The following is a 23947-nucleotide window of genomic DNA, read 5'->3' as shown; positions in this document are numbered from 1 at the left end:
ATATTTCAAGCACCTAAATCAGCACATGTACTGCACCAAAGCCTTGCTTTTGTACGAATATCGTGTTCCATGAATTCTGTCGCTGCGCTTTTTGTCTATAGGCAAATACCTCGCAATGTATTTTGTGCAGCGGCACACATCAATAAAAGAATGTCTGATAAATAAATACATCACGCCTCTCAAATATTTCTTCCGCTGACCGAATTTCAAATTGAGTAGGACTAGCACTGTATGCGTTTCAAAAGTCATTTTTTATTCTCACACACGTTCTCTCAACGTTCATATTTCCACATTGCTGCGGCCTCGACGAAGCTTGCAGTCAGACTGTTAAAGACGAAGCTATTTATTGGGCAACCTAGGGCCCAAAATATCCAGTGCACTCACTGTACAAGCGGGTAGCAATCGAATTGTAACGATGGATGCGAGTGCTGTCCGCGATCATCAGATAATGCGATGGTCGTAACACGCGGTCATATATGCACGTGGGATCGAATATTGAACCGTTATTGCTTGCGCTCGCATTAGCTCCGGAATAAACTCAACTACTGTGGTCGTACATGCAGTCTTATCAGAATAGGCTAACTAGAATGGGCTAAAACTATCGCGAAGTTGCCCAAATATTGTGGCGCGTCCTGTTACCAGTGAAGGTAGCAGTTTGCTGTGGGTGAGACTTGATCTATAGGTATACAGAAATAGACACGCATTGCAATATGAAGGTGGCCCTAAACGTTCATTAAGTATGTCAAATACAAATGTGGACACAAAATACAACTTTACAAATGATAAAGTACATAGTTTATTTTCATCAACAATTTAAGCTAGCCGAGAAAAACTGTGCATACATTTCCTGCTATCTATTACACAAGGATACCTCAACATGCAACCGCATCTTCAACTTAGATATCTGCGCTTTGCTATTACTCTGCTCTCGTAATGACTCGTAGCTGTTCAGAAGGTGTACACCTGCAATGAATAAGGAAATCACAAAAATTAATCAAATAAGCTCTTGTGAACTTCATATCTAATCTTACTTCTTACGTAAAAGGTCGTCCAGCTTTAATTCTGGCTACTTTTTTTCTAGCATTCGCATAGAGAATGCACCTTTTCTTGTTGCGTATCTGAACGCTATATATACAGATCCATAGGTAATCAACGTAATAAGGGGTGTAATTTTTTTATTTTTGCACTTTTTACGTACATATGTGCTTAAAAGCGAAGAACATGTTTATTATTAAGATAACATTTGTCCAGAGTCCTTTGCGGCGGAGATTGCTGTTCATCTCAATGTTGGTGTGATCTTGATGAATAACATAGGATATAAAGAATGAAGCGCACCTGCTCTGTTCACGCCGTGGGCTTCGTACCTTCAAAGAGTGCGACGCGCACGTTCTACACTAATTTTTCCCCTGAAATAGTCATGTACCTTACACTTGCAATAAATGAATCGCAAGAATAAATGTGGTTTTGATATGGGGTCTAATAATTTCGCCCACACGCGTAGTGATACGAGGCTGCGAAATATGTATGAAACATTTCCTCCGGTTGCTCAGTAGATATAATGTTATTGGCTTTTACGTTTTCCGGAGAAATAATTTTTCACGATGAATATAATGCCTAACTACAGCGCGAAGTTGTGTTGCTTTACATTACGCTGTATTGTTTCGCTTCATGTTTTATTCTAAATGCATTTAACGTCATGACAAAATATATATGTGGTGCCCGCTTTTTCCACCATATTTTGGTAGGGCTTCCTATTTTAGATATCGGTAAAGAAATATTGGTCCCGAAATTTTCTGATGTTATGAAATGGTTCTGATTTTTAAATTTATGTACACTGATATCATTCTGTGTAAACAATAATTTACATTTCGATTATGTTTATGGAGCGCGTCAAACACCGCTGTTAAAGGCTGCCTTACTGTATTTTTCTCTTAATATGCGTCGCAGTGAGACGCACGTAATGGCCCAGTTGAGAAAACGGCTGGAGGTCGAGAAACGGTTGAGAAAACGGCTGGTTTAGAAAAGCGCTGGAGAACAAAATAAATCCGAGCATGCGACGTTGCTTCTATCTTGAACACTCAGCTTTCTTTCCTGCTGCAACTGGTCGTTTTATTATGGCAAATAGTGATCTTTGTCAGATATAATGTTACGGCAGAGTTCCCTGTAGCGATCCATCACGATCGCTACTGGGGACACCGCGGCCGACACCGTGCCAGTTGTCTTCGTCATCGTGACTTTTAGCTTGACCGGTAGGGGTCCGTACTAGGGGGCAGTCCTTTCAGTTTGCAGCTGGCTCGACTGTCCGTGATGGTGTCGGTGTCTTCGACACGAATTTGGCTGTCTTCACGGCTTGGCGGGGGCGTCCGGAACACGAACGAACAGCACCTCCAGCAGATGGGACAGGGTCGTGACTTCGACGAATCCAGCAGCCCGGGTGTAAACTGAACTCTTTATTTGGCCGAATTTGTGACCCGGAAATGTACCGTCAACTACAGCATACACACTCCCTATTGAAAATCGTGGGTTGGTGGATGCTGGTAACCTTGGTGGACATGGTGGAAACAATAGTGGACAAGTTGGAAGGAATAGTGGATGTGGTGGAAGCTGTGGTGGTCATAATGGCTGATGATGGCGAGAGTGGAAAAAATGGTGGCGGATGGTGGTGGTGGTGGCGAGCTTCTTTTGGTGTTAAGTGGAAAATGCTGGCTGATGGTGGCGAGCAAAACATGTTTTGGTGGTTGACTTGGTGAACAAGCTGGATGACGGTGGCAGGATGGAAGCATGGTGTGTGACGGTGGCATGATGGATGTGAACGTGACATTATGTGAAGTCGCTGTGAGTTCTAATGTTTTCCTCTTGAATGTGCAGAAATATATGCAGTTCAAAAAAGCCAACGCGGATCATTAAGCTTTCCAGCACTATTTTTTTTTATTCATGCGGCGCCAATAAGCGCCACAAGTTTTCTGGAGCACAGCAGCCATGAATGTTTACAATTTACTCACGTACTTATCAGGTTTACATCCGCGATGTGCTGCTGCATTTTGATGTTTACAAGTCTAAAAGTGTTGGTGTGAACAGCGACAGTAACTGTGTTACATCGCTGCGCATTTGCCGAGAAGTAAATGAGTCCTTCCAGCGGAGAGACCAGAAAACAGCCTCCGCTTCATACCGCCACGCTTGAAACGCAACTCTGGCAATTCTTGCACACTCACTTACCTCAGCGGCACTTTAAGGTAATAGTGAAAATGCATGCAAAGAAAAAATGCACAAATCTTTACCTTCGGCCTGCGTCGAGACAAACCCCACCAAGTACGAGTACCACCATCATATTCTACCACCATGATTGCCACCAACGTTTAGGCATAGCGTAGCGACCGAGTCCGTCTACGTGTTATTGGCGCTTCTGGTTTCAGTATACACGATTCCGGTGAGTACGAATGACTTTACAGCACACCTGTGGCATCGGCTAACCTAAATGAAGCGTTTTTTTTTTTCTTGTGTACGTGTACGCTCAAGAAGCGATGAGCATAGATGCGACGCGCTTCCAGCAAACGCCTCCGGTCACCAAACGCCGCCGGTCGCACTCACCGGCGCTTCTCTGACACGTATGCGAGAACATAGACTTGTCAATTCGTACACCTTACTGAACCAATATGATAGCATATTTTTCCCGCGCATTGCACTTGCTTTGGCCCAGCTGTTATGCAGTTGTAGCTAATGATACTGCGTCAGATCAGTGCGCTGGCACGGCTGCGCTGTACGTTGCGCGCGAAAAAAAAAAAAACCACGCAATACGCAATCAATTGTACGCGCGTATTTATCGAATGAGATTAGAGTCGACAGAAAGCCTCTGCACATGTCGTACTTTAGAAAAAGCAAGAAACGGCTATTAAAACTTCGCAGTAACACCCGGTTGACTATACTCGCGCTCTTTGCTCGACTTGACATATTTCTTTGGAGTTACGTTGTGAATTCTAAAAAAAAGTTAGCGCTGTTGCCATTATTGACGTGCCATTCATTACCGGCAGCAGTTTGTTTGCGTTTAATAACTACGCAAATTTTAGTAGGATGTGAGGATCGCGTCTGTCTCCAGTATGAGACATACATAGCTGAAGCCAAACGGTGTATTGGCTAAACGGTGTATTGGCTAAACGGTGTAAGTTCAATTGGACAGTGCCAGATGTCGCTTGTCTGGATAGTTACCTGCAAGTCGGCGTTTGCAAAGGCCAAACTCGTTGCCCTCAGTGAAGTGATGGTTAAAAACCGCCGCTGCATCGTCATAGACCCGGAGCCGGCAGAGGTCAAGATGAAGCTCTTGTGGCTTCCAGAACGATTGGAGCACATTTATATACGTGAAGCACTTCAACCTTTTGGAAAAGTGACTTCAGTAAGCAGAGAAAGTTGGCGTGTAGCGGACATGGAGGACATGAAGACCCTTAACCGTGACGTTGTGCTCTCGTTAGCCGATGGAGTCACTGTTGCGGAAATTCCACATGTGCTTACTGTCTGCGGTGTACAGAGTCTTCTATTGATTCCTGGGAGGCCACCTCTGTGCCTCCGTTGCAACAGAGTTGGCCACATACGTCGGCATTGCCGGACGCCTCGTTGTGAAAACTGTCGCCGCTTTGGACATTCTGCGGATGAGTGTGTGGTGTCTTATGCAGATAAGCTAAGGCACCGAACCCGGCCTCAAGAGGATGCCGTTAAAGAGCACATAATGGATGCTACGGAGGTCATTGATGCGAAAGGTGACCTTCCAACAGTTAACGCTATGGACATAAGCACAATGAATACGTCGGTACCAGCGGACGCGTCAACAACCAGCGTTACGTTATCCGAGAGCACCTCCGTGTCCGAGAGATGCGAGGCAACTGCGTGTCGGAGTGAGAAGCAGCCACTATGTGCTGATGTGGCGTCTCTGAACGTCAAGTCAGCCAACAACAAGGACATCACGGCACATGCTGTCGTCGCTGCGAGCAGTGCTCCTGACCAGCGACAGAGCCAAGGTAATGCTCCCGTACCTGCTCTTGAGGTGTCCACTAAAATGGACACAGCAGTTCCCAAACGCCGCGCCTCCTACGCATCTGTGTCCTCTGAGGAAATTGACATCAGCGTGCCAAAGCAATCACGTGGTCGCCGACCGTCTCAACACAAAGAAAAGCATCGACGATCAAGGTCCAGACGGCCTGGTGGCAGTGCAAGAGAGGTTTCTCCCTCACCCTCCACGCCTGACAGCTTGGAATAGAAAAGCGGTGTCTAGTCATCATGGCGTCCATGCAGCTCACCTTCGCGACCTTAAATCTACGATGGTTTAGGTCTCGGCAGAAACAAATGCAACTTCGTCGACTGCTTACAGGCAAGCGTTTCGACTTTGTCGCAGTTCAGGAGACAAAGCTTGAGAGTGATGACGAGACTGAAAGGGCCCTAAGGCTCTTTCAGCATGATTATAACATATGTGTGTCACATTCTGTGGGTTTGTCGGCAGGTTGTCTTTTGTTACTTAAGAATAATCTCCCTTATTCCGCCTTCAGGTATGAGGTTGACACTGAAGGACGGTTTATACGTTGTGATTTTTTGCTGCATGGTGTTTCATGGCGTTTCGTGAATATTTATGCATTTAATGACATAGGTAGACGAGTTGCTTTCTTTGAAAGTATGGCTCCCCTGCTACATTGTGATAGAGAGACAGTGCTTATGGGCGACTTTAACTGTGTTTGTGATGATAATGACCGTGTAGGGCAAAGTTCTCGCAGGGACAAGAGCGGCGAGGTGTTGGCTGAGATCACTGAAATTGCGGGACTTGTGGATATTGAAGCCTCACACAGAGGGAGTTGTTCGTACACGCATATTCAAGGACTTTCTCATGCACGTCTGGATAGAATTTACATCTCTTCAACCATTCTTTCGCGTGGGTTGTCATGTGTTACTGACTATACACTGATAGCGGCGAACAGAGCGTCGGCCGTTGATAAACTGATCATCGCTGGGACGCGCCGTCTTCACATCACGGATCGAAATTTCCATCCTTATCATTGGCGTTCGCGCAAGCTCTGGAATAATCTTGACTATTCGCGTCCTGCGCGCAATCTTACCAAAATGACCTACTACAATCGCGAATCTTCTGAAACACTGCGGCGCGGTCTGCGTCGAGGGTCGCTAACCGTCCTTGCGGGTCAAACCCGAATACATCTAATAAAACAAGAAGCGGGGGTGACCATAAGCAGTTTTTATACGCCCAAATAGCTTTATATCTCCGAATTACAAAAGTAAATCGGAGCTAGTGGCACCGGAACTCAAGCAATCTATTTTTCGGTTGGTCACGATGCATTCAAAATTTCTACTTACCATGAAACAATTATGCGCTTGAGACCGTCATGACACGAAACGTTCGCACAGGGGCACCTGAGTTCCAAGGTCTGCCCTGGTAGTATGGGAACAGCGCCCAGAAGGCAGCCAGCTGTGAAGGTAAAATAACACTAATAAATAGACATAGCTTGAGCGCACTCGAACCCACAGATCATGGCGAAGGAATCAGTGCACTGTCAATGAATACGGCTGAATATCGTTTCAGAGGCATATTGTGGACCACAACAACAGCACAGGGCAGATCCGTAAAAGAGAGAAGGAAGCGGACAAGTCCACTTGTAATCATGCGTGTGGTGCAACTTTAAAAAAACACACAACTGATGCTTATGCTGTGCTCTAGGCAAAATGCTTCAAAAATCGTTACACTACACAACAGGGTGCCTATGGAATTTGCAACTGTGCGTACAATGTTATATTCCTCAAAAATAAGTTTTGATGTTTCATGCACCTTCCCCAGAAGTTTATTTCGAGACGCGCGCCTACATTACACTCAATACTGACAACCGTGTTTTATTTCACTGTGGCAGCGCTTTACCAGCTAAAAAGGAACGGCTGAGACATCCGTCATAGGAATTGGTATAACACGAAAATGAAACGCATCTTCACAGAACTAGTTTATTGTTTATTGTGCGTTGATCTGTGAGGGCCTGTACAATGTATATTGTTGTTTGGCAGCTATAGCACCATTTTACGTGGATGCACCCTCGTTGGCTCCTAGTGGCGCATCATCGTGACGACTGACGCTCATGATCATGATTTAACCATCGTGGTAGCTGAAGTTGTTAACATACTTGTACACATCATATCGGAAGTCCTGCGCAAAGAAGGCATCAGCAAGCACATAGTAAACACTGGTACTCAGTCTGCACTTATTCAAATCGTTGTTAATTGAGGAGAGACACGGCACGGTGTACGCTCACGAGTAATTGGGTAACCTGCACCTGTGCCTATGCATACACCACCACACTGCGCTTCAGCTACATGGGAGGCAGATTTTCGTACCTTGAACCGAGAACGCGCGAATGCGTTCGACGTCCCGTTGGCCTCTGTGTCACTCCAGGAAGGCACGACATTCACCCGTCGGCATCCTTGCATTTGTGCGGCGCTTATTGCTGCAGTTTTTTTAGTCGGGGTTATCACACTCGATATAATTTGCAGCGATGGCGTAGTGGTAGAGCATCAGCTTCGCATGCAAGAGGTCCGTGGTTCGAATCCCGGTGCCGGACAATTCCCAACCGGATTAAAAAAAAAAAAAAATCCGCGTGGTGATGGAATTGTGAAAAAAGGCCTGGGGTGCAGCCTCACTGGCGACCACAGCCAGCAATGCACTCCCTCACCAGAGCAGGATTGGCCACCCTGGTGTAGTACTTGGCCACTACCTCCCACATGAATACACCAATTAACCCTCGGCCCTCAGTCCCAGCGGCTGCGAAGCAACTGACCAAGGCGGCGGTCAGACCTGCGACGCAGCAGAGGGTGCTAAGAATCTCTGGGTACGGACAGGCCGCCATTGGAACCTGAATTTGGCTACGTATAACGCTAGAACTTTATCTAGTGAGGCGAGTCTAGCTGTACTATTCGAGGAATTAGAGGGTGTTAAATGGGATGTAATAGGGCTCAGTGAGGTTAGGAGGCCACAGGAGGCTTATACAGTGCTGAAAAACGGACACGTCCTATGCTATCGTGGCTTAGCTGACAGAAGAGAACTAGGAGTGGGGTTCCTTATTCATAAAGATATAGCTGGCAATATAGAGGAATACTATAGCATTAATGAGAGGGTGATATGTATCGTAATTAGGTTTAATAAGAGGTACAAGATGAAGGTGGTACAGGCCTACGCGCCTACATCCAGCCATGATGATCAAATGGTTGAACGCTTCTACGAAGACGTAGAATCAGCAATAAGTAAGGTAAAGACACAGTATACTGTACTGATGGGCGACTTTAATGCAAAGGTAGGCAAGAAGCAGGCTGGAGATCATGCAGTTGGGGAATATGGCATCGGCTCTAGAAACGCCAGAGGGGAGTTACTAGTAGAGTTTGCAGAACGCAATAATTTACGCATCTTGAATACCTTCTACAGAAAACGGGCTACTCGTAAGTGGACGTGGGGGAGTCCTAATGGCGAAACTAAAAATGAAATAGACTTCATAATGTGCGGCCACCCGGGCATTGTACAGGATGTGGAAGTATTAAACAAGATCAGAAGCAGTGACCATAGAATGGTAAGATCTAGAATTCAACTTGACGTGAGGAAGGAACAGCAGAAACTGATACGCAAGAAGCCGATTAATGAACTAGCTCTGAGAGGGAAAGTTCAGGAATTCAGAGTTTCACTTCAGAATAGGTACGCGGCTTTAACCGAGGAAACCGACCTTAGCGTTGACGCAATAAATGATAATCTGACTAGTATCATCAAGGAGTGTGCAGTGGAAGTCGGGGGTACAGTCGTTAGACAGGACACTGGTAAGCTATCCCAAGAGACGAAAAACCTCATTAGGAAACGTCAAGCTATGAAAGCCTCAAATGCAACAGACAAAATAGAGCTGGCGGAGCTTTCGAAGTTAATCAATAGGCGTAAAGTAGCCGACATAAGAAAGTATAATATGGAGAGAATTGAGCATGCTCTAAAGAACGGAAGAAGCCTCAAAGCTATGAAGACAAAACTGTGCATAGGCAAAAATCAGATGTATGCAATAAGGGACAAGAAAGGCAAGGTCACAAACAATATGGATAGAATAGTTGAGGTAGCGGAAGAGTTCTACAGGGATCTTTACAGCAGCCGAGGCATTCAGGATGATAACGTAAGGAGGAGTAATAGCGCAGAGGAATATGACATCCCACCAGTATTGACAGGAGAAGTAAAGAAAGCCCTAAAGGGAATGCAAGGAGGCAAAGCAGCTGGTGAGGATCAGGTAACATCAGACCTGTTGAAGGACGGTGGAGAGATTATGTTAGAGAAACTGGCCACCCTGTATACGAAGTGCCTCTCGACGGGGAGGATACCAGAATCTTGGAAGAATGCCAACATCATCTTGATCCATAAGAAAGGGGACGTCAAGGACCTGAAAAATTACAGGCCCATAAGCTTACTGTCCGTTGTCTACAAGCTATTTACAAAAGTAATTGCTAACAGAATTAATACGACATTAGAGTTCAATCAACCAAGGGACCAGGCAGGATTTCGTACAGGATTCTCAACAATAGACCATATTCATACTATCAATCAGGTGATAGAGAAATGCGTGGAATACAACCAACCCCTATACATAGCCTTCATAGATTACGAGAAGGCATTTGATTCGGTGGAGACATCAGCAGTCATGCAGGCACTGCGGAATCAAGGCATCGACGAAGCCTATATAAACATAATGGAAGAAATCTACAGCGGATCCACAGCCACTATAGTCCTCCATAAAGAAAGCGACAGAATCCCAATAAAGAAGGGCGTACGGCAGGGAGACACGATCTCTCCAATGTTATTCACCGCGTGTTTACAGGAGGTTTTCAGGGCCCTAGATTGGGAAGGGTTAGGGATAAGAGTTAATGGAGAGTATCTCAGTAACCTACGATTCACTGACGACATTGCATTGATGAGTAACGCGGGAGACGAATTGCAGCTCATGATTACTGAACTGGATACAGAAAGTAGAAGAGTAGGTCTGAAAATTAATATGCATAAAACTAAAGTAATGTGGAACAATCTTGGCAGAGAAAAGCGCTTTGCGATAGGTGGCGAGACACTGGAAGTTGTAAAGGAGTACGTCTACTTAGGACAGGTAGTAACCGCGGAGCCGAACCATGAGAGTGAAATAACTAGAAGAATAAGGATGGGTTGGGGCTCATTCGGGAAGCATTATCAAATCATGACTGGTAATCTACCACTATCCCTCAAGAGGAAGGTATATAACAGCTGCATCTTACCGGTACTTACCTACGGAGCAGAAACCTGGAGACTTACAAAGAGGGTTCAACTTAAATTGAGGACGACGCAGCGAGCGATGGAAAGGAAAATGATAGGTGTAACCTTAAGAGACAGGAAGAGAGCAGAGTTGGTCAGGGAACAAACGGGGGTTAAGGACATCATAGTTGAAATCAAGAAGAAGAAATGGATATGGGCCGGGCACGTAGCACGTCGGCAGGATAACCGGTGGTCATTAAGGGTAACTGACTGGATTCCAAGAGATGGCAAACGCGTGAGGGGGAGACAGAAAATTAGGTGGGTAGATGAGATTAAGAAGTTTGCAGGTATTACGTGGCAGCAGAAAGCACAGGACCGGGTTGATTGGCGGAACATGGGAGAGGCCTTTGCCCTGCAGTGGGCGTAGACAGGCTGATGATGATGATGATGATGATGATGATGATGATGATCACACTCGAAGCAGTAAACGGCGGAGAAACACTATTGGTGCATGTGGAAGCTGCACTACTCCCACAACTTGCCGTTACCCGCTAACACGAAGCGAAATGCAAAGAACGTAACTTCGTGTAGGGCGACTCCTTGATGGTAGGTCGGCAGCGCCCATCGCGGGCGTCGAAACGCACTAACTGCGTCGTCGCCAAATCGCTCCCAATCGCCGCTCGCTAGTTTCAGACGCAACACTTTACTTCCCTTCATCGCTCACAGGCGGCAGCACAGCCCTGCTCCGCCGTGCCCCACCAGCTGAGAGCTCCATGCGAGAGAGAATGTGTGAAATATATAGGGAATGTTTGTTGAACCTCGTCCATGTGCGTCAGTGGGGTAGTTGGTAGAGCACCGGGAGCCTATCGTCGCTGATCCAGAGTTACTGGGTTTGATTCCCGGCGGTGGAGCTTTTTCTTCTATTTTTTTTTCTTGATTATCCGCTAGTGTGCCTATTACTAACGTCATATCCGTGACGGAAATACGACAGTGAAGTCTTGGCGCACCAGGGCATAAAACAGTTTCGCGTTAAAATGCGATGAGTCTCACCGTGTCCTGAAAGCCGCACGTTCAAGTATTCGCACCTTCGCGAATGTTTGATGATGCACACACGAAGAGCACAGCAATTTTGCCCTAAGGATACGTTCGGCAGCCTGCGAGTGTTTTCGCTGCTTTTGGTATAATGCGAACACTTTGTTTTGCTTTGCACAATTTGGCCCACGAAATACTTGTACTTTAACACTTTTGGATACTACATTCTTTTCAGTCACGACCACACGACAGCGCTAACGTTCATCATCTAGGCTTTTCATTTATGCCTCCTTCTTAATATGCAGCCAAGAAATAAGATTAAATAGAACTTTCGTCTACTGCGAAGAAGCATAACGCTGTATAAAATTGAGCTGCCATTTTGGGTCAGTTTGCTGTCTAATGAAATAATCATTTTTGTATTACTGACCTCTCCTATTGCCGAGGTCAGTAGTGTTCATTCCATAGATGTTTCTGCCTTGAACTGTGCACTAACCTTCTTATTCATAAAAAACGTGGCATGGAGGTTCAGCGGTGGCGGATGTTGCGCCAGGTATTAACGCACATATAGCTACCCCACGTAATTATTTTGGCAGTAGTAAGTACAGATGATGTCGACTCATATAAATGAGGGGGCGATCGCAGTGAATGGTAACGACAAGTGGGAACGGGGGTGATTAAAGCGCGAATGGGGCAAATAATAAGAAAGGTTCGCTACCGCAATCAAGTCACTGAAAAAAAAAGCATGGTTAATCCTTCCTTCATAGAAATCGGTATAACGCGAAAGTGAAGCGTGTTCTCGCAGTAGTAGTGTAATATCTGCTGTACATTGATATACGAGAGCTGGCACGATGCATATTGATGTTTGGCACATACAGCACCGCACGCGCACCCTGTCTTCCCCTTTTAGCCGTGATTTCTCACAGGGCGATCGGCAAACACGGTGTGACAGCCATGCGAGCATCCGAGAGCTATCTTTAAATAAGGATGGATGCTATGAGCGAGGTTAGGGCAAGAGCCGGCACCTCGCGGTGTATTAGGGCATCGGCGAAATTGCACTTCTCCTTTAAGAAACACGCCAAATTGTACGGCCCCAGTATGGTGCAGTAGCATCACCGTGTTGCCGGAGCTAATCGCGGAGGCCACGCATTACTTCACTCTACCGTTTCCCGACGGCGACGGGAAACGATAAAAGGCGCGTCCGTGGAGTTTCCTTAAGGTGTTCGACGCTAGTGTAGGGGACTAAACGCCCGCCAGCTATCGTCGCGGTGCGAGAGGTCTTGGGTTCGACTCCCGCCAGCGGAAGTTTTTCGTTTAGTAATTTTCTTGCTTTGCCATCTGGTGGCGTGCATTTTGCTGACGTATTTCCGTGACGGAAATACATCTCGGTGGACCCCGGCATAAAAGACTTTCCCGTTAAATAGTGATAGCGCTTGACTGAAGCCATAAAAATTCGTCGCAGAGTGGCTGGCAACGTAGAGGAAACATCGAAATTCCGCAAAAGTGCTCGAGCAACCGGGCATACCTGATGTTCTAAGAATTCCTCTATCCACTAGGAGAAGTATGCAAGCAGAATCTATGTAGTAATTAGCTGCCTAATTTTAAAACTTTCTTGGCATATCTTCCGTCGTCTGAGTCAATTGCTGGTCACAGCAGCACCCGCGAATTATCTGGATTTGTCAGACCATAATAGCAGCCCGAAAAAAGTTCAAAAAGGAGAAGATTTCTTCACTGCCTCAGAGCAAACCGAGACAAGAGTGATTTAAATGTTCTAAGCTCACTTCAGTCAGTTGCTCAACTGTCTACGCTTCACCATGAAGTACTCCTTCTCTAATACTCATAAAAATATCTGAAAACAATGGCTGCCACCAAGGCTGCTAATTACAACTATAAGTCCAGCACACGTTCTAGGTTTGTTTTCGGGTCTCAGTAAATACATTCTGAGTATATTCACCATTCCCATGACGAAGAATTTAGCGTTGCCGCGCTAAGATTTCTAAACGGCAGCAATGTCTGAAAAAAAAAATTGCTGGAAAACCCGGAAGAGCACCATCGTAAAGACAATTGTTCCGCGTTGCCTAAACTCCCCTATCGTGTGTATTTGAATGGCATTTTAGTTCATTGTACGGCTTAGACTTCGTCATACGTGGGCAACTGATTGCTCTCCATTTGATATAAATTGTTTACACTTCTCCGACACTGAGAGATAGTGAAACAGGATTTCTAAGGATTTAGCCATAGGAAATAAAAAAAAAAACTATTTGCCGTGGATAAGCGGGCTGAAACCTGCTTCTTCTCATGTTGAGTGTTCTGAGATAGAGATAATTCATCATATCATTCTTAGGTAATGAGGTATGTGAGTTAATTGGCAAGCTTCGTTCTAATGGTGGTAACGATAACGCTATAGGTCTGGTATACATTTCCACAAGTACAGTGCTCACGAATCGAAACGCGACAACAAAAAGTTTAGTATAACGACTTCTATGCCCAATTTTTCTAGACCATCATGAGTTCTCAATGTGGGTTCCGCGGAACCCATGGGTTACGTGAAGAACACCTTAGGGATCCGCGAGCGGCCAGAACGAACGCAACCCGCTCCCGTTTTACGCCCGTTAGCAACTAATTTACTTATTTAGACAAGGAAATTTTCATTGCATTTTGTATGTAACGAAGCCATCGCACGCCGCATCCGTTCATTGGGTTTCTGCGGGTTGCGAGAGATCCGCGTGGTAGCACTAAATACTCGTCTAGTGCGTGCCATGGAACTTGCATGATTTGAGGTCCCCTGCTGACAGAACGCGCGGAGCGCTGGTAATTCGTGCTCACGGCCGTTCAAACCCGTTCAAGCGACATTGACGGGCGCCTTGGTGCTTTATTCGTCGCTCATGGTGAGTCGGCGTTCCTGTGGCATAGTTTTCATACATGGTGATTTGGCACTAGGCTGTATCGGTTTTGTAATCAAAACGCGCAACGAGCGCTTTGATGCGCGTAAGAAGCGTCGCTTCGCCCAAGATGTGGGCTTCACGGGCGTATAAGCTTAGCTTCACGGCCGGTGTATCGGTCGACGGCCATTTCGCTGTGCGACCGGCATGCCTCCTTTCTTTTTGCTTTGCAAAAATGAAACAGGCCTCTTAGTCCGGCACTTCGTTTGCGTGAACACATTACTTATGCTGCGCTGTGCCTGAAGCGCAGCGCAGCGTAAGCAATGTGTTCGGCGCGGGGGGGGGGGGGGGATTGCAACACTATGCATTGTCGGGAGTTCTGCATCAACGGTGACGGCCTTCGATATTAAAGAAAAGAGAACAGGCCAACGCGAGCAGTAGTGATACTGTGGTTGCGTGCGTATCACCTCCACCTCGCTTTCGATTGTCTTCATGCTAAAGAAAAAGTTTGAGGTTCTGCAGCACTCTGCAAAAGCAGCTGGGGTTCCCCTACTCCAGAAAGCTCGAGAACCCCAGCTCTCGATAAACGACCAGGCCGCTAAGAACCTCGCCGGTAAGGTAGATGTTATTCTCGGATATAACTGTCCGAGTCGGAACGACACCAAAACGACATAATCTGAAAACGATGTAAACGAAGGTCGGTGCATTACTGAGCTCTAAAATGCCTCGTTTCAGCCTGGGACCACTCTACGTGAAAAGTTGCAAAACGGCTAACTAGTGGATTTCAAAATAAACTTTCATCACGTAACATGTCATGCTTTGTAGGTGCAATCCGGGTTGCATCAACCTTCATAAGCGATGAAGTAAGTAGTAGCTGCCAGCCCACGCCCATTGAAGCCTGTAAATGAAATCTTTCAGTTTCGCCGACGAAGACTCTCATGTTCCTCTAAAATTGCTGCGCAGATAAGGTATTTTCATGTTTCAGTGCGTTATCGTTCACAGAAACTGAAATAATTGAAGGCAGAACTGAGGCTGTCTCACTATTGCCAATCAGAAGACTCTTCTTATCGCAGCCTTTCACATTCTGCAAGCCCAATGCAATAACCAGCGTTACAAGCATGAAGAGCGAGTACTTCATTGTATTCGGTGTCGGGTGCTGGGTCCACAACCTGTAGAAAAAAACACAATACGCACATGAAAACAAATGCGGCAAATAGGTTCACAAGGTCCAACACAGAGAATATTCACATTAACAGAAGTAGCGTTCCGTGCATGAAATATGCTTCACTTAGAAAAATTTAGAAACTATTTGAGCAGATATGAGGATCTTTTTATTGTCAGATCATCTGCAAGTGTGTATAATGCATATGGTGCAATAAGAAAACAAATAACTTGTTTAAAATTGGAGTAAGCAGGAGCGGATGCATTATTCCACGTGCAGCAAATGTCACGACCTCATCTGTCAGCGGAATGTATGGCTTTATCGATGTAAAGGACCGTAGGCTATAATGCGGCTCTCTCTGCCGTGCTTATAACCTTGTATATTTGAAACTGCACGAACCATAACCAAACCATAGTTCCTCAATAGTATTGCTCAAAAGCGCCATAGTATAGAAGGAGTGTGTCCATATACTTAGGAACGTAACGTCAACACATGCAACACAGCCATTTTACGTGTCGATCAGGCTTTGCCCTCTCGACTCCCACGCTTCCTGCCATGTCTAGGCGCAAGTTCGTCCATTATAGGGCCCTTCAACTATTTCGAGTTCTAAGACGAAAAGCGACTTCCTTCGCGCCTTCACTACTCTTCCTAGGAGCACTATGCCTCGCCACTCATTCCTTCACCAAACACGTGGACAATGCAAGCCCTAAGCATTTAACCTATCAAGATTTGATGCTTTTCGGCTACACGCTATTAGCTCCGCATGCGCAGTTAAAAACGCACGACACGTAGTGAAATCGCCTGTTATCGCGTGATAACCGTGGGAGACAACGCACGGCTGCATTCAGGAGGTATGTCACGACTGTTATCCCTGGTATATTGGTCAATCGAGAGCTAATTTCCTCATGACTTCACTTCAACGGATTGCTGGCGTCATGCATTTTACTCAAAAGACGAAGACGCCACTTGAAATTACCGCGCTCGTTATTTGTGTCTTCAGAGGCTGTCAGGAACCCTTTAAAGAGTATGCTTTTTTACCTTACTAGTAGGGTTCCCGAGTGTGTTTCCGTCAACACACCATAACAACTTTTGTAAGCACATGTGATCTGACTCAACATACGTTTCACTCAGGCCGTCAATCAAGCGCAATGCTTATACAAAAAAAAGCTTTTTAAACGCAACTGGGAGATCAAATATGAAGCTTAAATCACTGTTTCAGGAAGACGGAGTGCAACATAGAATGATGACAAAGAGCATGCACATAACAACATTTCAGCAGCCGCCCTGCGATGATTGCGCCACAAGAGCGGAGCAGGCCGCCTGTTTTCTATGAAGCTGTGTTCGACAACCTCCGAAGTTGGTTTTAAAAGCTTTAGATGGAGACGTTTTGTAAAAACCACTGCGAGCACACCTAATCTGAGCGCAAAAAGCCGGCGCTCAGCATATCAGTGATATGCGGCCCTCGAGTGTGAGGCGGTCACGTGTTTTCCAATATTTCATGCTTTCTATATTGTGGGCGTGTCAGCTAGCGGCTGTTTAAGAGTCTGCAGTGTGATGTTTCATCGAGATCACGTTTAATTTACCTTTCAACGTTTCACTCTTACCTGGATGTGAACGCATGACCGTCGTTATTGCTTGTATTAACTGCACTGTTGCACTGCTAAGCACTTGGATGAATTTCCATTCTTCGGCATAACGGAAGAAAAACGTTCGGACAGAGTATTGCGTAAAGAAAAAAAAAACTGAAAAAAATGACAGATCCTACACCTTGTGGGAATTGTTTTCATGCGAATAAGTGAGCGAGTAATACTATGCTGCAATTCTTTTACAGCTAGAGCTGTTATGAGATCATTTCACCGGCCGTTTTGGGCGCCGTAGTTGTCCGCCGCCGACGCCGGTGTCCGTAACCACTACCGCTCGAAATAAGAAAAAACACGTAATAAGTAAAAAATTCCAGGATACAACGACGTTCGAACCTGGGCCCTCTGCGTGGGAGCCCTGTATTCAACCTCTGAACCATGCCGGTGCTTGAAACTGCTTTGCAAAAAGGTCCTATACAGGCTTCATGTCGGGAAGGAACCACATTAACATATGCAATATAACGTGGTAGAAGGCTAAAATAAACACCAAGCGTAGCACAACGCGAATTCTGTAATCAGACGTCACAGAATGCGAATTGCGCAACGAGAAGGTTGTTCAATGCCTCCAACCCATTACACGGGGCTCCGCCATAGTTCTTCATCGTCATCAGGCACAGCATCAACAAAGTGCGCATAATAACTTACATGCGTTTAGCAGGTACCACGGCTCTCCGTAGAATGGCGAAAAATGGCATAATGCCTGCTTTCCTACTTCTCAAAAATTACAATGATTTATAGCGTAGTGGGTTCCTCGCAAGTTCACTTGTATTAGTTGCCAAGGAAGCCCATAAGCGCATGATCCATTTCCTCGGAATCCCAGCAAAGTTCTTCGCCCCCCCACCTCTCTCTCCCACATCAACGTATGTTATACCGCATGGCGGGAGAGGGGCATAGCGACCGGGCGTCACCTAATGCAAATTACATAACTGGTGGGCCGCTTAAAGCTTCAAACCCATTACAAAGGGTTGAGCCACATTTCTTCAATGTCATCAGTCTTCGCGTCAACAAAGTGCACATAATGCTTAAAGACGTGTACCTAGTGCCTCGCTTCTCCGCAAAATGACGGATAATGGCTTAGTAGGTGCTTCCGAACTTCACAAAACTTGTGATTTATGGCGTAGTGGGTACCTTGCTAGTGAACTTGTATTATTAGTCCCAAGAGAGCTTACAACGGTGCTTTAGAAATGCCACTCTTCCAGCTTTCGCTGTGACTGTGCTGCGGTTTCAGCGCAGGCCTGGCGTTTTTTTGCCTTAAGCCAAGCATTCCGAGCTGGATCGACGGGTTTTCTATCTATCAACGCAGAAGAGAAGTAGAGGTACAACAAAATGGCTCTTCAATGTTGCTGATTTTTTTTCCCGCAGTTTCTGCAGTGCATTTCCATTCATGACGGAGCACCTATCCCGGTGTGTGAGGTCAAACTTAATGGAACAGAGCAATAACAGCAATAACATCCAAACCAGTCGTTCTCTGAATGCTGGAGAAATATTATTCATAAGAGTTTACTGCGCTTACAGAAACTGGTTTAAAACTCCCATAATAGTAGACGTGCACCATGTGTTAAAAAATCTCCGTAGCATATTGTTCAGAAATGTGACTCTGAAGGGGTATCTTTTGTAATTGCACCAATAATGTGCAGTCATCTTTGGTTCTGTAATATTCAATTAAGTGGGCTCTTTCTACCATACAAAATAGATGAGAAAGCTTTCAAAGTTTACTTCTTTTGGAAAGAAAAAGTCAGCATTTATTTGGGATAATGCAAAAAGATACATGCGACTTATAAGATTTACGATTAGCAGAGAACACCAAATGACAAAAAAAGGAACTGGTGGAACGAGACAGAGCAAAAGCCTATCAACTGAGCGTCAAAAAAATGTCACCTAATGAAAACGCCATTGCTGAAAACGAGACCGATCATACTTACCTACAGTAGCGTTCCGTACACGGAATGCTGTATGCCTAACACTGGTCTACGCTCGCTATTTATTGCTGACTGCTGGAGCGGCGTCACCCAAGAAACAAATAAAAAAATGTCAGAGCTTTACTACTTTCGCGAATTAATGAACAGTTCTACCAGAAATAGCAGAATTGAATAGTGCCTAATTAATAGATGCCCAATTGTTAAGAAAAAATCATTGCATCTGCCTGAAATGTCGGTCACCGATGGCATTGGAAAAATGAATATGTATGGATAGTAGTCGTGTGCGATAATGATGTGGCACTTCCTCATGACATTGCATGCGTACTTAGTACTTACGTCAGCTACAGGTATGTGTAATAAGCGCTAATAGAATAATTGCAGTAAGTGCTTACCAGAAAATCGTGTCTAATAAAAGCTAATAAAAGATGGCTATCCTAGTGAGTAATACAAAAAAGCAACTTATAAATTATAAGACGATGAGATAATGATTAGAAAGAACTTGACGGATGCGGTCGACTATGTTAGAAAAGAAACACAATAGCTTTGGCGGAAATTACTGCGTTTCTGAAGAAACATTAATCGGAAACTTACTTTATGTAAAATATTCACAAAAAAAAAACAAAAAAGAAATATTGAAAAAGAAACACAGGCGCCTGACCATTCCTATCCCTTACACACTCCCCACTTCATCCTTGTCCTTTGCATGCGTCGGAGAATCTCTGAGTCTACCACAGCAAACATACGTTGGAACACTGGCGCATGATGCTACATAAAATGCTTTACACAAAGGCTGTCCCTCTATCTTTTTTCTGCATCCATCATCTTGCTCTTTCCTGTAGCGGGAATACTGCAAGAACAGGGCAAAGTTATTACCCTCAGCGGAGTTCTTTAACTCGCTACAGATTCAGCAACAAAATTTACGCTTTTTTGTAATGCCAAATAATATAGGCATTGAGCTCTCTACTGCTCAGGTGATGTTCTTAGTTCCTGCTACTTCTCCACCGACGTTGCGCGAAGGTGGTCAGTCACTCCTTCGTTGGCCGGCTGAGTTCTATATAGAGCGTGCATGTGGTCACCGCCGCCGCTCGGCGTTAAAACTCAACCGTGATCGTATAAGCGTCCGAGCGCAGATGCCACGGTTGTCTCACTTTAACGAGCCAGACTATAAGAAGTCTTAATGAAAACAACGAGATAATGAAGCCAAATAAGGTATAATAGACGTTAATTGTACTGTTATAAGTGTATTGTGGTAATTGTGAGATAGATGTGAAGAAAGTAAAAAGAACGAAAAGACAAGTTGCCTTCAGCAGGGACCGAACCGGCAACCTTCGGATTACGCGGAAAGTTATCTTTTCGCCCACATTTCTTTATTTTATTGGAGCAGCCATGAGCAGTGATATTTGCGCAATTTCTGTGGCACATATTCATTCATGATGAGGATAGTTTCTTCGACACATTTGTACATGCCAAAGTTTTTCCGGCAGGCTTCAACTGGTTTTCTGTTCAAAGCAGTACTTTGAACGTCCGCTATGCGTTTCTTGGCTTCATTATCTGCTGGTTTTCTTTTCAAACAAAAAGGAACGAGACCTCAAGTTGCGTTGCTTCATTCAGATTACAAGGAAATGGTATCGAGTCGGGTAAGCGAGTTGTTATTATCGTGAAGTTTTGCTTTCAAAAATGAAGACAGTGACGACTTCCAGGGGGGATGAAAAAGAAGCTTAGTAACAGCATCGCAAGTAGGAGCGCTACCTGCCGGTGTGGTAACATCATCGGCGAAAGACGCCTCAAAAAGAATTTGTTTATCAAACAGCCTAATGGCCTCTGGAAGAAGCTATAGTTTAACACCTTGTGAGACACTACCTTCAAAAGGAAATTCCTTTTTAAAATCTGCAGAACAAAATTGAGAATGACTTCAGCAAATTTTGACACTTTTTTTCAAGGAAGTCGGCAGAATAGATTCTTTGAAAAACATCCGGGAGGTCCCACGTACCGTGGTAGTAGATGTTATGCGAAGCGTGCGGCAGGAAGCGAAATGTTGCCAAGTGACGCTAAAGATGCGTATAAATTATATTCGCACACATATATGTTGAAGAGCCGCATAAGTGTTATATAGCCAGTTGTTTACGGCTGGGAAACGCTGCCAACAGCAACGTGGGTATTACCAACACCCAGCGCTGAGATGTTATGTAGTGCTTATACTTGTCCCTTATGATGGAGAACGCACGCACGTTTCACGAACCCGTGTGCATATGTGGAAGAGGTTCTTGACAGTTCTAGAACCAGGTCATCATCACCGTGGTCAGTGAGCACCAGCAGCTGGTCACGACTTATTGGATCCGGTCGTGATCGCGGTCACGAGGGGTCCATGTGTAGTGAAGTATGAGGTATAGCACAGCTGTTGGAAATCGTGGATGCCTCGGTCATTTCGTCGATCAACTGTAAGTCGACAGAGCCGGCGACATGTCGGAACCTGAAGCCACCCTTGGTGTTGGTGGGGTATAGGCTATCGAGGCTGGTAGGCCTGGATAGTGCTACGTAGACCAACATTAGTGGGTGGCGCTTGTCGTACTCGTAGACTACCTGGGCGTAGGTGGCCTACGTATCTTAGTCTACAATGCGGCTGTCAGTCAATCTGGCATCGTCCTCGGTCAGCATGAGGCCATCGCCGAGCCCCGTAAGAAATGAAGAGGATACTGCGTCGTTCTTGCGGACTAAGTGCATTTTACGGTGAGATGATGTGAATATCATACGTAACATTTGTTAATGTAATGCTCCGGGGTCTAGGAGTACTTCAATATAGCTTGCGTATTCATAGTAATACAAATGTAATGTTTATTAGACTGCTATAAAAGCGGAACCGACACTGGAATCACAGATGTTAATCTGCGCCTGTATCGTAGGAGTACACATCGTAGGAGTATCATGTAGTGTTTATCTTTCTTGCAAAATTAGATAGCCAGCACCATAACCACAATTGACGTTGCACCGACATTACACCTGCATAGGCTGTTCTTCCAAGCCATTTTGTAGACCTGGCGTGGCTCTGTGGTAGCATGCCTGATTGCCACCCAGAATGCTTGGGTTCGATTCCAGCTGGGATCCTAATTTTTATTCTTTCCATCCGTCGGGTCAACGCAGCCGATGTCGCTTTTTCTTAATGCTCTCGCACTTAAGCTACCAATGTCAGTTCTCGCCGTTCCTGGGTAGATATAAACTGTCAATCACCCGTGGCGCATACCCGTACACCGCGGTCCGTGGTAAACGGGTATGTGCCACACATGTCTGGAGGAAAGGGTTTGACGACGTACGCGACAAGATTTTCACGTTATTCCTGTCATGAACCGAGAGACATAGTCTTCAAATGCTTTTACCCTCCCATGTCAGTTTTGGTCTACACCAAGTTAGGGAGGCGATCATGAGAGCACCCAGACGTAGGCGTCTATATAGATAGATAGATAGATAGATAGATAGATAGATAGATAGATAGATAGATAGATAGATAGATAGATAGATAGATAGATAGATAGATAGATAGATAGATAGATAGATAGATAGATAGATAGATAGATAGACAGAAACACTGAAGCTGCCAAAGGTTCCCTAAGAAATGCTTCGCATTTAAAAAGTGGTACATGTATATACCACTGTCTTTACAGCAGGGCATGGAGAGTGGGACATATGTGTACAGTTGTTATCATGTGGTACCAAATGAAACAAAATTGTACAGGGGCGTTGTTTATAAGTTTAAGGGTGCTTTTTATTTTTCGAATCGTTTCACGCATTAAATACGCAGTGGAACTTGGTATTTGCTTGGCTGATGTGCAATTTTCGTTTGTGCACGTGGACTTGGTGACCGTAAGCGGTTGTTTTTCCTAGCAGTACTTAAGGCTTTGTAAAGCCAGAACAACAGCCACACCCATCGCTCGAGCGAGACACCTAGGTTCACTTCAACGTTTACAGGTCAGAAAGAGGGCGCTGAGTAGTTTATTCGCATATATTTCCGCAAGCCATCACAGTAGAATTATTACTCGTTCTAGCACTATATGACGTCACGAGCAGTGGCGTCTGCATGCCAATGCCTTTTTGTTCCCTTATATTAGAGTCAGGTGTTCCTCTTGGTATTCCTGGAACTTCTGGACCCTTAGTTCGTCCGTCGCGGCACAACGGCTTGCAACAACAAACGCTACCCCCTACTGAATGTTTACAAGAACGTATGTGAGAAGTGGACAGGGTGTCCTCCGCTCATTTCTTTCCAGTGTATACTGAGGCTGCCACCTGCACAGGTAGCGAAACGTCTGTCTCTTTTGGTAATGCTTCTTGTGATAAGGCGCAGTAAACATTTTACAATAATGATTTCACCCGGCTTTTGGAACGTTTTTGCGTGTGCTGAAATCCTGTCAGATCATATGAATCTAAAACGTTTGCTCGGGTATGATGGACTAATTGCTGTCTCAGCAGAAGCCAGCACTAGGAAATGGTTGCTGCTGTTCTCGACCTATCGCTACAGGTAATAAATTTATTATGTTCTGGGGCCTTCTGTGCCAAAACCACGCAATGATATTGAGGCACGCCGTAGAGGACTCCCGGAAATTCGAGAACGTGCTATTACTTAACATGTGACTAAACTTAGGTACTCAGGCCTCTGGCCTTCACGCCTACATGGAAAATACAATCGCCACTGCCGAGATTGAAACCGTGTCTACCGGGTCAGCTATATCACTGCGGCGGCTAATATCACTTCAAGCAGCAGTACCGCAAATTCGAACTTGATGGGCGCCGCCAGACCAAGCGACCAGATATGCGTTGGACGCGTTTAGGACAAGAATTTGAGCACTATTGGGACATGACTTTGTGGACATCGCCTGACTTATTTGCTTTAATATCACGCCTATTATTTTTATCTAGGAAGTTCAGTTCACATTCACATATGACAACACAAATTCGATTTTCTTTCAGCAGCAATGACGCTTCATTTAGTTTGAGAGTGGGCTTCAATAGCAAGCATGTATTTTGAGAAAATAACGCGACAATTGAATTTCCCGCGAAAT

At 45.2% G+C, this 23947-nt stretch overlaps 2 long non-coding RNA genes across 2 annotated transcripts in view; both read right to left on the bottom strand.

Moving 5' to 3' along the window:
• Window positions 1–23947, bottom strand: part of LOC119381355 (uncharacterized) — a 241711-nt gene that overhangs the window by 204733 nt on the left and 13031 nt on the right. The window lies entirely within an intron of this gene.
• On the bottom strand, window positions 842–15343 carry LOC119381356 (uncharacterized). The gene is made up of 3 exons (XR_005181401.2): window positions 15220–15343; window positions 6346–6457; window positions 842–963 (listed from the first exon to the last, which is right to left on the bottom strand). It is a non-coding gene; the product is annotated as an uncharacterized LOC119381356 (long non-coding RNA).

The sequence above is a fragment of the Rhipicephalus sanguineus genome, chromosome 2 (assembly GCF_013339695.2).
Source record: "Rhipicephalus sanguineus isolate Rsan-2018 chromosome 2, BIME_Rsan_1.4, whole genome shotgun sequence".
Classification (NCBI taxonomy): Eukaryota; Metazoa; Arthropoda; class Arachnida; order Ixodida; family Ixodidae; genus Rhipicephalus; species Rhipicephalus sanguineus.
Note: the sequence above shows the minus strand (reverse complement) of the source record. Positions and strands in the feature narration are given on the sequence as shown.